The following is a 14,071-nucleotide window of genomic DNA, read 5'->3' as shown; positions in this document are numbered from 1 at the left end:
ACTTCTTTCTTCAACCAATAATTTTAGGATATTAGCTATCCAAAAAGAAATTTTTTTTTTTAAGAAAGGTAAACACTAGCTCCAGACCTGTTAGCCAGTCTGTGTGACAGACAAAAAAATTTCCTAGCCATTGACTGAAAAGGAAATCAAATGTTACATAGTGATCTACACCTGAATGTGTCCATGGCACTTTGAAAAGGCAAGGAAGGGATGAGAGTTCTAAGGCTGGCTTTCACAATACTAGTTCATTGACATAATCTTGTCTTCTGAACTATTAAGATAACTAAACCAAATGTCACCGTTTCTTAACGTTTCCTCCCACTTTAAAAACCATGACATCTTAAGGGAGATGTATTTCTGCTCTGCACTGGTTAATTCCAAACAAAACTTGTGCAACACAAATAAACTCGGATGACTTCATAAACTAATACTTTGACATCTTTCTTATGACATTTTACAATGTTTGCTAATTATCCTGAAATTCACAACAGTTCCTCCTGTTATTAAAAATGAGGAAACTGAGGCAAGAGAAGTGAGTTGCTACTTTGCAGCAAGCCGACATCTCTCCGGACACTGCAAGCTGCTGTCCTGCCCTATTAAACCACAATGCTTTTCTTAAAGGTTTAGTGGCTAAGTGGCTCTGACTCTTTGTGGCCCCATGGGACTGTAGCCTGCTAGGCTCCTCTGTCCATGGGATTTCCCAGGCAAAAGTGCCTATCAAATAAATAGGCACACAGAAAGCCTTCTCCTCACAGACATGCAAGACATCTCCGCCAAGAAGAGACAAAGGGAATTCCTATCCGTGCTCCCCAGGGAGAAGAAACCATAAAACCAAAGTAAGCACGCTTCTCAATCTGCTCTGTGGACAAGGGGGTAAAAAACGAAAGAAAAGAGAGAGTCGAGGGGGACCAACTTCTGAGACTGAAGACCACGTTATCAGGTTTATTCCGCACACTGGGAAATTACTGAAACACTGCTTAAGGAGAAACGGAATCAGAAATTCCGAAATTTCAGTCTTAAACCCCAAAACAAAAACACCTGAAGTTAAAGTATTTCCGAAACTTGTACAGTTGTTAGCTTATTCTTATTTGCTTCTATAAAACCCACAAAGCCTACTTAGAGTCCCTAGTATTTAGAGCTGATTCCTAGTGTCCACCAGCGTCCACTTTCCCGCGTCCAATTCCAGAAATACGGTTGGCGCTGACCCAGGCAGGATCTTCCGGCACGTTTTCCTCTGAAATACATTAGCCTCTCACCACCTGGCGACGTCCTACCTCCGACAGCTTCCCGTGATCATACCATAAACGTGAGGGAGAGAGTAAGAGCAGGCATGTACCTTTTACTACGTCCCTTATAGTTCTGGGAGCAGAAACTGGCAAGGGACACCTCGCCCGGCCCCTGGCTCCCACCACTATACAAAGACAGCGAAAGCAGCCGGGGTCTCTGCACCCCACAACCTCTCTCTCTCTCTCTCCGCAAGAGAGAAGCAGACTTTCAGGGCAACTGGACCTAGCCCTCAACACCTCCCTCCCACGTGGATCTCCTTCCTCTCCGCAGCGCAGGGTCGCACTGGAGACTGGGGTCTGGAAAGGATCAGACCACGCCGGGGCTGGCGAGGGAGGATGGGGGGACCCGCTCCAGGCAGACACATCAGCCCCTTCCTAGAGGCCCTGGGCTGTACGCCTCCCAGTTCCGGGGTCTGAGCTCCGACGCCCGGAGACCCCCCAGGTCCCTCCACTTCTCCCCCAGAGGGAAACGCGAAGCCCCAGAAGAACTGCGAGGAGAGCCGGGCTACCAAGCATCGGCTCCGGGCTGGATGGAGCACGGGCCGCGTGCGGCGGAAGATGGGAGGCGGCCCTTCGCAGCCACCGCCCCTCCCCGGGCCCCGGCCTCTCCCGGTCCCGAATCGCAGGCTGCGGGGCGGCCTTCCCCTCCTCACCTCAAGGCGGCGGCGGTGGCGTCCCGCGGTCCGGCGGTCCCGGACCCCTGCGCGGAGGCGGCGCTGAGCGGGAGGAGACGCCGGTAGCTCCGGCGATGGCTGACAGGCGCGCAGCACCAGGCCGGCCCGGCACACGGGGAGGGGCGGGGCTTCAGGGCTCCGGCCCCGCCCCGCCCCGCCCCCGCTCCCACCTCAGCCGGCGAGCCCCATGAGGTGACTACGTCCGGGGTTACTCGAGGCCGTTCACCTCCGACCCCGCTCCCCGCGGCGGCGCGGTCTGGCCAGCCACGCAGAGAGGCGCGGGCCCCGAGGGCCCGGCGACAACCAATGGGAGGACGGCGCGGGGCGGGGCGACGTGAGGCGATACGGATGGTCCGAGCGCCGCTCTGCCATTCGGGGCCCAGCGGCTAGAGGGCGGGCGGGTCCCGGGTGGCCGCCGGCCCTTTCTCCGGGGGCGGTGCCGAGCCGGCAGGCAGGCCGACTCCCCCTCCCGGCGAACCCGGTAATGGGGGAATGGCGCGGGGGACCATCTGGCTTGCGGCGCGGGAAGGGAGCCCTGGATCGAGCAGGACTGAGAGAGGCGGGAGGTGCGCAGGCCGCGTAAGGGACCTTAGCCTGTTCAATCCGACGCAGTGCCCCGACGCGGAGGGTATCGCATTCATGAACTGCCCAGGATCACAAATGCTGGTTTCTAAGTTGGTGCTGGCAAACCAAGCCCTGTTCTGAGACAACATAACCGGCCTCGCTGGGTGGCCCGCCCCAAAGGAGTCTGAGGTGCTGAATCCTGAAGCACTTGAGGGGAAGCCTCGATGAAGGAAGCTCAGTAAGAAAGGACAGGCTCCTGCGCCTGCCCCGAGCCTGGACGGCAATCAATTCCCGGCTTCTTGGAAAGGAGCGTGCCTCCCCATCTCCACGGTGGTTACACAGGTCTTTGAGAAGAAGCCAACGGGTTTCTCTAGTTTTGCCGGTTATTTTACAGCAAGACATTCATGGTGATTCTGTGTTGAAAATTAATAGTAACGGGAAAGAATCCCAACATATAATAAAACTATAGAACAGGAAAGAAAATTAGAGAAAACTGCACTTCAGAAGAAAGAGTGAGTTTAACTCTTTCTAATCCTGCCCAGGGTACTTTCTGATCTTCTAACAAGGCAACGGCAACCCACTCCAGTATTCTTGCCTGGAAAATCCCATGGATGGAGGAGCCTGGTAGGCTGCAGTCCATGGGGTCGCACAGAGTCGGACACGACTGAAGCGACTTAGCAGCAGCAGCAGCAAAAACAAGCTTGTGCTAAAGGCCAAGAGTGGTACAGAGGATGACAGTTTGGTGGGAAGAAGTCCTGAGCCAGGGGGCAAAGAGTGAAAAGGGTAGAAATACACAACCTCAGGTCAGAAGTTCTTGGAGGGAAGCAGAAGCAGGAAGATGGGAAGGTTGGTCAACAGGGAAGAGTATTCTAGAAGCCCTCATCATACCTTTAGGTGGTGACTTCTCCACGAGTTTACCAACCTACTTGAAGAGAATAGAGACTGGAAACACATTGAGAAGGAAAATGTGAACTTTATATAGAGCAGTCACCCAAGTTTCACAATAACTGTCATTAGATGTACCTGTCAGTTGAACAGAGAGAGGAGAATCAGAATATAAAGATAACTGAGCACGGCCTCACTGTTTAACAAGATGTTTGACTTGATTGACTGAAAAAAAAAAAAGCCTGGAAAGAGGAAACTTTGCCTCTTTCCTATGAAGCTGCCATGAAGGAACCGACTTTACAAAGAACTAAAAATCTTGAGGTTATTTGTCTTATTTTTCATCTACCTTTCCTAGTTCCTACTACTTATAATAGGTTCTTTCTTAGTGATGTTGCTGTTTATCAGCCTTAGGAATACTGCAGAACCAGGGGGCTGTGCTCAGAAACTGTCCTTATGTGAACCTTCAGCAAGCCCTTACATGTCTTGCTTTTGACCTCATTGAACATTTGAAGTAACTGAGCTCTGTAAAGTACTAGCCAAGGAGAGGCCTAATGAATGAGGCACCATGAAAGAAAATGAAGGATGAGTTAAGATACACCAAGACTATTTACATAGGATATAGTAATCAATTTATCATCATCAAATGACAGTTGGACCAAGAGTAGGCAGAGAGCTGTGTCTTTAAGACAGTTCACCTGGAATTTCAACTCCAAAGTGTTGTTTGGTTTGGTGCATGCCACAACCTGCCCATCTCCACTACAGGCTCTTTAGCACTGTTCCATGGGTACTTGCCACACAAGCTTATGTCTGTAAGAAGTGGTGGAGGAGAGTTAGAGGGTGGAGAGAACTTACTGTACAAGACTAACAGGTGTAAGAGACGGGAGAGAGTGGCACATTTCTAGGTGCCATAATGGCTGTAACATACTGAACTGTGATCTAAATTTATATGTCAAAGTCTCAACCCTCAGCACCTCAGAATATGAGTATAGCTGGAGATTGGTTCTTTAAAGAGGAAACTGAACTGAAATGAAGTCATTAGGTGGGCCGTAATTCCAAATGACTGGGGGCCTTATAGGAAGAGGAGATTAGGACACAGACACACAATGAGGGAAGACCATCTGTGAATCACAATAGAAGCCTTTACCAGATGTGGCTGTTTTGCTGGAGAAGGTGGTCAACTACAAGCCAAAGAGAGAAACCTAAGAAGAAACCAACTCTGCTGACATTTTAATCTTGGACTTACAGCCTCTAGAACTGTGAAGAAATAAACTTCTATCGTTTAAGTCACCCAGCCTGTGATACTCTATCATGGCAGCCCTAAAAAAAACTAATACAAGTTTCCAAATACCAAATGGCTTCCAGGTTTTTTAAGAAGGTTAGATTAAGGTATCAGGGATTTTCCCCTGAGCATTCCAACCTTAAAGATGGTCTGTCACCCTCCTATGGGGGAAATAAGAAAAGCCTGAGGGCATACCTGTCTTTAAGATATCCCAATCCAGTTGGGAAGACAAAACTAAACACCAAAACAGAGTGTCTAGATCTTGCTCTTTAATTGATAACCATGTAAGTTTTAGAAGAGCCATACATAAAAGAGGATAAATTCTCAAAACTAAGTCCAGAAATACATAAGCAGTATGTGTGTCACTGTCCAGGACATTTTGGCACTTCATTGTCAATTCTACTTCAGTTTGCAGTAGTGTTTCTCAAAGTATGTTCCACTGACCACCTGAAACAGAATCAGTCGGTGCTTGTTAAAAATACGGATTACCAGCCCCACTTCAGGCTTTTTTTTTTTAAGCAGTAATTATTCACCCTGGAGTTGAAGAACAATAGTTTAGGATTTATCATTATTGTTCCCTCTTTGCTGTCAGTGTCTCCAATGAAGAACAACATGTCCTACACCTGCACAAACTAGACAGAAAAGTCTGGCAGGTCAGGCCAAAGTTGAACCAAGGTAGTAAAGAATGTGCCTAAATAGAAAATGGACCCATAGGACTTCCCTGGTGGTCCATCGGTTAAGAATCTGCCTGCCAGTGTAGGGGATGCAGGTTCAATCCTTGGTCCAGGAAGATCCCACATGCTGCAGAGCAACTAAGTCCATGCTCCACAACTACTGAGCCCACAAGCCCCACCGCAACAAGAAGCCCATGCACTGCAACGAAGAGTAGCTCCCTACTCACTGCAACTAGAGAAAGCCCACGAGCAGCAACCAAGACCCAGCACAGCCAAAAATAAAAATAGATAAATATAAAATATTTATCATTTTTTAAAAAAGTAAATGGACCCTCAAAGAGCACCCTGTCCTGGTGGCTGTCTGGCCATGATTCCAAATTCCTTAAATGGCAGAGTCAGTGATAGACCTTTAGGACAGTATTCTTGCCTGGGAAATTCTGCAGTCCATGGCATCGCATAAGAGTCAGACACGACATAGCAACTAAACAATAGCACAACATAGGGGATATAATACGATGTTATTTCCCACTGGCCCCCAATACAGAACACTTACACTAATCTGGCTTCCAGCTCTTGCCATGCTTATCTTTACTTTTGCTTGTGCTGGCAAACTTGTCCTGCCTCTTTCCTAATTTACTGAATTTTTCTATAGTCTGTGGGAGTCCCATTTTCTCAAAGAAGATCTCTTTTATTTCTCCAGCTCCTACTGATTATCCTTCCTTTGAATTCTACTAGCAATCTGGTCACCACCACATGGTTCAGCATTTACTGGGCTAAAAATTTTTTGTGAGTATGTTGGTTTCAGCTCTCCAGCTGAATTTTAATCGTCTTAAAAGCAGAGAGCATTTCTTACACTTTGGTATTGCCCTCAATAGCTAGGTAGAGATATTCATACGGGCTTCACTGACTGAAAACAAAGGCTGGCTCTGTACCTCAGAGACCTCTCTGCTTCCAACGTCTGCTTGTCCGTCTTCAGGTCGCGTCTGGGAGGCAAAAACCTCCAGAAGGATACTTCACAGATGGACAGACTTCAAGAAAATCAGTGCCTTGACCAGAACTGAGGCTCTAGTCATAAGATAAGAAAAAAAAGAAGACAAGAAGGCCTGATCAGAACACTGTTCTTCGACTCTGGTCAGCCGTGCAGGTTTGTCCAGGCTTAAGAGCCTGAGGGAACTTCACACCAAAAGGTCAGAAACTGCCTGCAGGAAGGCTGCTTTATAAGTCTGGTCCTGATGATGAAACGGAAGATTACACAACGAGAAAGACGGCGTTCCCCACGGAGTCTCCTCACGATGTTTTCACATGGACACTTCAGTTTTCACAAGGCATTTCAGCTTCTCCTCCCTCCTTATTATCCAATCGCAGACACTGCCAAGCCCTAGCTGTCCTATCTATAATTGGCAGTCACCAAAAACTTCGCTGCCTCTTGCATGACACATCCAGTATCTTTTCTTTTGGCTCTGCTGTGTCTTCCTTGCAGTGCATGGGCTTTCTCTAGTTGTGGCACAAGGGCTTAGTAGCCCCGGAGCATGTGGAATCCTAGTTCCCTGACCAGGAATCATTCAAACCTGTGTCCCCTGCATTGTATACTAAGTCGCCTCAGTTGTGTCCAATTCTGTGTGACCCCATGGACTGTAAACTGCCACGCTCCTCTGTCCATGGGATTCTCCAGGCAAGAATACTGGAGTGGGTTGCCATGCCCTCCTCCAAGGGATCTTCCTGACCCAGGGATTGAACCTGCATCTCTTAGGTCTCCTGCATTGGTGTGCAGGTTCTTAACTGCTAGCACCACCTGGGAAGCCCCTACTATTATGTATGAAACACAATAAATAATAAAACACAACATTAACAATTTTTGAAGAGCCTTTACTTTCAAGGAAAACTGAACCATCAGTCAACTTCCTTTCATCCTTTTCATCCCTTCAGTCTTCTTTAAAATAATTTCTAAAATTTTATTTATTCTTGGATGTGCTGGCTCCTCTCGTTGAGGAGCATGGGCTCTAGGGCGTTCGGGCTTCAGTAGTTGTGGCACATGGGCTCAGTTGTTCTACCACATGTGGGATCCTCCCGGACCAGGGATTGAACCCATGTCTACTGCACTGGCAGGTGGATTCTTTACCACTGAGCCACCAAGGAAGCCCCATCCCTTCAGTCTTAAAAGTTTCCCTCTCTTATAACTTGGAATAGAAGATCTTATAACTTGGAATAGAAGACTTCAGGGTCCCTGTCTTTTTAAATCTCACCTCTAGTTAACATACTAGACCAGCAGGTAGAAAGCAATCTCCACAAGTCTTGTTTATCAGTGGACCTGCTTCACTGATGTGCCCAAATTTCTTAATGAAAATGAAAGCAGTGGAAACCAAAAATGAATGAAAATAAAATGCAATTTAAATCAGTGAATGAGATGGCCATATCGATTGTCTAGTATAGTTCTGAGGGTGAATACAGGCAAGCAGTCCTGAGAAGTACTGGTTCTTGGTATTGGCGATCTTAGCCAACAGAGACCCAGGGATGCTGCCTTCCCTGTGTTCTGCGCTGTAAAGGGCTGAGCTCTTTAATCAGGTAAACCAGGCTTTACATCCTGACTCCACCACTTAATTAGCTCCGTGATCTAGAGCAAATGACCCCCTTTCTGGGCCTCAGTTTCCTTGTCTATAAAACTGAGATAGAACACCTACCTTGTAAGATTGTGTTTTGGATTAAATGTTATAGCCAAAATGTAAAGTTTCTAACACAGAACTTGGAGGCAGGCTAAAACTACTACTTCCCCCTTTCTCTCCGTTCCCCTCTCCATGTTCCACAAATGTTCAGTACAAGAACAAAATATCCTGTGGATGCCCAACTGGATTCATGAGTGATTATGGTATTAAGTTTACCACCCAACCCCACCCCGGGGCCAATATTCCCAGAGGAACACAGCATGTGATCAGAGATCTGAGGTTACATCTGAACCTTTTACCCATACTTGGAGGGAGCAAGTAAACAGAAGTGGCTCTGGCCTGAGCTTCTGAGAATGAACTGAAAGGCTGGTAATGTGAGCGTTCGCCAGGCCCTGCTCAGTCCCATGGCTGTACCACACTAAAAAGGCAATTTGGCCCCTGTGGGATAAAAGGAACTTTCATATACTGTCAATGGGAGTGTAAATGGGGACAACCTCTTAGAAAACAGTTTGCCATTAATTAGTGAAGCTGACCATACCCTGCATGTGCTGTAACCCAGCTTCCAGTTATGGATTTATACTCTGGGGAAACTTTCAAATGTGTCCCAGGAACATTTTCTCTTCCAGTCCCACACTGGAAACAACCCAACATCTCTCAGCAGTAGGATGGATAAATAAGCTAAGGTGCAATCCAAAGGAGAGGGGACATGTGCATACATGTGGCTGATTCACTTTGCTATACAGCAGAAACTAATACAACATTGCAAAGCAACTATATACTCCAATAAAAATTTAAAAAATAAATTATGATACCTTCATACAATAAAATATTATAAAGCAAAGAGAATGAACAAACTACTGCTACAAGAAACAATATGGAAGAATTTCACACACATAATGTTGAGCAAAAAAAGCCAGACACAAAAGAGTGTGTTTCTTCAAAAATAGGCAAAATTCATTTGTGGTGGTAAAAATGGTTACTCCTGATGGTGGGTAGTGACTGGGAGACAACATAAAGAGAAGTGGATCCACTTTGTGTTATATGTAATAAAAAGTTTACTTTAAATTTCATAGGGTGTGATCTATCCATTTACATAAGTACAACAGCAGGTAAAAAGTATATAAGTACAAGAGCAGGTAAAAAGTACAAGAGCACTAAAAAGTAATTTTAGTTATACATATATAGATAGTTCACTATTTTAAAAAAAAGTCTAGGAAACTAATGATTGGGAGAAGGGAAAGGAGTGTGACCAGAGGGATAGACATATAAAGAGCTTCTCAGCTACCGTGAAAGTGAAAGTGATAGTCACTCAGTTGTGTCCGACTCTTTTGCAACCCCGTGGACTATAGCCTGCCAGGCTCCTCTGTCCACAGAATTCTCCAGGCAAGAAATTGGAGTGGGTTGCCATTCTCTTCTCCAGGGAATCTTCCCAATCCAGAGAATGAACCAGGTCTCCTGCATTGCAGGCAGATTCTTTACTGTCTGAGCTACCAGGGAAGCTACTGCCAATGTTCAATTTCTTACTCTGGGTGATGGTTACATATGTTCACATTATTATTACTAAAAATATGCTTGTGTTGGGATTTCTCTGGTAGCCCAGTGGCTAAGACTCTGCACGCCCAATGCAGAGGTCCTGGGTTCAATCCCTGGTCAGGGAACTATATCCCACATTCCACAACTGAAGACCCCAAGAGCGGCAAATAAGACCTATTATTTAAATAAGTAAATACTTTAAAAAATATGCTTATGTTCTGTATACTCTTCTATAGGCATGCTATATTCCACAATAAAAGAATTAAACATAAACCCAAACAAATAAAAAATACACACCCTTAAAAAATCGAGTAGCAGAATGTAGCACTGAGATCATTTTCCAACTGGAAGCGCCCTTTGAAATATCTTGTCCAAACATCTCATTCAAGAAACTGAAACAGAAGTCAGAAAAGCTAAGTGTCTTACTCAAAGTGACTCAGTCGATTACAGAGCCTAATCTGGAACCTAGGTGAACCTCCTGTCTTCTGGCCAAGTGCTCCAGAGACCCATCCAGACTCACCCCATCAGCTCTAGTTTCCTACTGTCTTCAGAGTCACATCTCTCATCTTCACACTCCATGAACCTCACTATCTTACAGCTTGTTTTCCTCCTAAACTTGGAAGTTTTGTGGTGAGGAAATGAGATCATGAGAGAGATCACCCCCTCTACAGATACTGCAAACATTTAGAAAACCACTCAAAACATTGAGTAGAAGGAAAAAAAAAAATGTAGTAGTAAAGAAACAGTTCTGGGTCTATTTTTCCACTACTGGATATTCTGACTCATTAATGAAGCTTTCCGGCTTCTCTGTACCCCACAGTAATGCGGCTCCAACCTGCTGGCTGACTTCTGGGAAGGGTCTGAGAGTCAATAAAAGAAAACTCTACTGGGGAGTTCCCTGGTCCAGTGGTTAGGGCTCCTTGCCTCCACTGTAGGGGGAGTTCCCTGTAGGTCTCCTTGCCTACGCTGTAGGGGGCACGGGTGCAGTCCCTGGTCGGGGAACTAAGATCCCACGTGCTTCGCAGCATGGCCAAAAAAAGAAAAGAAAACTCTTCTCTTTGTCCCAGCTTGTTGTTGTTCAGTCGATAAGTCATGTCCAACTCTTTGCAACCTCGTGGACTGCAGCACGCCAGGCTCTTCTGTCCTCCACAACCTCCCGGAGTTTGCTCAAATTCATGCCCATTGCGTTGGTGATCTCCTAGCACAAGCTTTGTTTTTGCAAAGAGTGAGCTCTTCTGCCACCTTGTGACAGAGAACGAGAATAGCTCTCACAGCCTTTCCTACACCTGCTCCAAGGCGGCAGCACTGAAACAGGCTACCCAGATACTAATGGACAGACAATTTCAGACAGAGCGACAGACAGTAGGGAAAATTGTCTGATATCAGAATGGAGCAGAGAACCATGCAATCACGTTAATGAACTAGTAAGCAAAAACCATGAAACCGAGGAAAGGCAACGGAGCCCCTTTACTCTCTACCCCCTGCCCTGCCAGGAGAATCTGGCAACTGAGACGGTGCTGCTCTGGACCATTGAAGATCTGAGGTGCTGAGGTTCCCTCCACTCGGCTTGCTTCACTTTGTGCCCTTCCATAGCCAAATGTCTTTCAAAGATAACCTAGGCTTCTTCACCTCCAATTCACTCTTAACCCCCACCTACTTCCACCAACTCCACTAGAACCAGTTACAAAATTGTTAAATCCAGTGAACATTCTATCCTCCTTATACACTCACTCAGCATTTGACCAATTCACAATTCCTTCCTTGAAATACCTTCCTTTCTTGGCTTCTAGGACATCCACTCTCCTGGTTTCCTTAGCTCAGATGCCACCTCCTCAGAGAAGTCTTCTCTGACTCCCCTACTTAAAGTGGCTTCTAGGAATTCCCTGATGGTCCAAGGTTAAGTCTGAACTTTTACTACCGAGGGCCCAGGTTCAATCCCTGGTTGGGGAACTAAGATCCTGCACATTGTGCAGCACAGCCTAATAAAATAATAATAATGACTTCCCTGGTGGTCCAGTGGTAAAGAATCTGCCTGCCAATGCAGGGGACACAGGTGTGATTCCTGGTCCGGGAAGATTATACCAGTCATGGAGCAACTAAGCCCAGGTGCCACAACTACTGAACCCACACGCTCCAGAGTCCGTGCTCCGAAACAAGAGAAGCCGCTGCAATGAGAAACTCGTGCACCGCCACCAAGAGCTGCCCCCCACTCGCCACAACTAGAGAAAGCACAGCAACAGAGATCCAGCACAGCCAAAAATAAATAAATAAAATTAACTTACTTTTTAAAAAGTTACTTAAAATAATAATAAAAGTGGCCTCTGTCAGTTCTCCTCCACCTCACCACCCTGTTGCTTCATGATGATTATCACAATCTTTAATTATCTTGTATATGTATTTGTGTATTACTTATTATTAGCCCCCTACACTATTTGGGGGCTTCCCAGATGGCTCGGTGGTAAAGAATCCACCACCAATGCAGGAGGCGCAGGAGACGCGGGTTTGATCCCTTGGTTGGGAAGATCCCCTGTAGTAGGAAACAGCAACCCACTCCAGGATTCTTGCCTGGATAAACCCATAGGCAGAGGAGCCTAGCATGGGGACACAAAGAGTCCCCCATGGACAGAGGACCCATGGGATCACAAACAGTCGGACAGGAATGAGTATGCAAGCACGCACACACTATTTCATTTTCAACTGTTTATTGTCTGCTTCTCATCACTGGAAAAGGAAGTGGCAACCCACTCCAGTGTTCTTGCCTGGAGAATCCCAGGGACGGCGGAGCCTGATGGGCTGCCGTCTATGGGGTCGCACAGAGTCGGACACGACTGAAGCGACTTAGCAGTAGCAGCATCATTTCACATGAATGCAGATTTGGCTGGCTCACTGTGAAAAAGGATGTCTAGCATACAGTAGGCACATAATAAAGATGTGTGGCATGAAGGAATGAAATGAAGGGCACTGTGGCTGCATGCTCAGCACTTCTTCCCCTCCTTCCACATTTCGGGAAACGCATCTTTCAGGGACACCGTCCTTTCCATTTTCCCACCAAGATTTTCCTTCATGCTCCATTTAGCCAGATTTCAACCTGAATTAAAATGTCGGGAAACACAATAGTTCTTAAATTATGATTTGACTCAGACCTTATGAACTCCCTTATGGAAAGTCCCTTGAATCAAGCTCCCTTTATATCATCAGAGAATCAGCCTCTAGAACCAACTTATCCGTAGTCAAATGTATGTTGGTTCCAATGGAGTAAGTGCACTCACAGTGGGTAGAGCAACTGCAGAGCCTCTGGACTCAGGCAGAGGGTTTGCGTAGATCTTCATTTCTGTTTTATGATCCCCCTAGCTATGTTGCCACAGGGTCTACGAAGTATTACACGAGATGGACTGTTGTGCTGTTGAAAGTGATAGTAGTTGTCGTGTCTGACTCTTGGCAACCCCATGGACTGTAGCCCACCAGGCTCCTCTGTCCACAGAATTCTCCAGGCAAGAATAAAGGAGTGGGTTGTCACTCCCTTCTCCAGGGGATCTTCCTGACCGAGGGATTGAACCCAAGTCTCCTGCATTGTAGGCAGATTCTTTACCATCTGAGCCACCAGGGAAGCCCCCTACACAAGATATATACTCTTTATCAAAAAATACAATTTTTGAAAAATGTACAACAGTTATCTGTTTAGGAAAACATTCCCAAACTGCACACAGTATCACTCTTCTAGTGCAGTTAGCTCTTCCTCACAACTTCTCATCCCAAGTCATATGAATGTGGTCCACCTACAGTCACTTCACTTTTTTATTTGGTAAATATTTAATTGTTTCTTTTTGGCTGCATTGGGTCTTGGTTGCACCACACGGGATCTTTTCGCTGTGGCACATGGGTTCTGCCTTGAGGTGTGCAGGCTTCTCTCTAGTTGAGGTGTACAGGCTTAGCTGCCCCATAGCATGTGGGATCTGAGTTCCCCCACCAGGGATCGAACCCATGTCCCCTGCATTGCAAGGCAGATTCTTAACCACTGGACCACCAGGGAATTCCCTCACTTCACTTTTCAGAAGTATGAAAATGTGCACAACTAGACAGGTACGTCTGTGCTCAGGCAAGTTTATGTGTATAACAGTGAATGAATTCTAGAGATGACTGGGTCGGAATGCTCTGTTTACAGAGGAGAAAACTGTAATCCAGAAAAGTCAAGCAACTTTCTCACATTGATACATTTAACCACAGGGGCTCACCTGGAACCCACTTCTGTTGATTCCCAGTCCAGTGCCCTCTCCAGTGTAACTCACTGGATCAGTCCTAGTTGTCTGCACTACTCTAGAAGCCATTTTCCTTAATAGAAATCTCAGCACCTCTTTATGATGGTGTGTAAATCTATGTGCTCATGTCAGTGAGCATGCATGCAAATGTCTACGTGTCTCCCTGCAAGTATTTGTAAAGCATATCGTGTCAAGCATATCACCTCTGTTTATGCCCTGTTTATGCCCTTTCTACAGGGGAAACCTCTAGTTAATTACAG

General features: G+C 46.3%; 1 protein-coding gene across 7 annotated transcripts in view; it reads right to left on the bottom strand.

Annotated features, from left to right (window-relative positions):
- ACACA (acetyl-CoA carboxylase alpha) overlaps window positions 1-14,071 on the bottom strand; it is a 277,322-nt gene that overhangs the window by 228,370 nt on the left and 34,881 nt on the right. For 6 of the 7 annotated variants that reach the window (XR_014080652.1, XM_081584561.1, XM_081584562.1 and 3 more), the window contains exon 1: window positions 1,940-2,067. The exons of the other annotated variant lie outside the window; for it this stretch is intronic. The gene's annotated coding sequence lies outside the window, so the exon portion shown is untranslated. Of the gene's footprint in view, window positions 1-1,939; window positions 2,068-14,071 lie in introns of those variants that run through there. 7 annotated transcript variants of the gene reach the window in all.

The sequence above is a fragment of the Giraffa tippelskirchi genome, chromosome 3, assembly GCF_054371585.1.
Source record: "Giraffa tippelskirchi isolate mGirTip1 chromosome 3, T2T-mGirTip1v1.2.pri, whole genome shotgun sequence".
Classification (NCBI taxonomy): Eukaryota; Metazoa; Chordata; class Mammalia; order Artiodactyla; family Giraffidae; genus Giraffa; species Giraffa tippelskirchi.
This window is presented reverse-complemented; position numbering and strand designations above follow the sequence as displayed.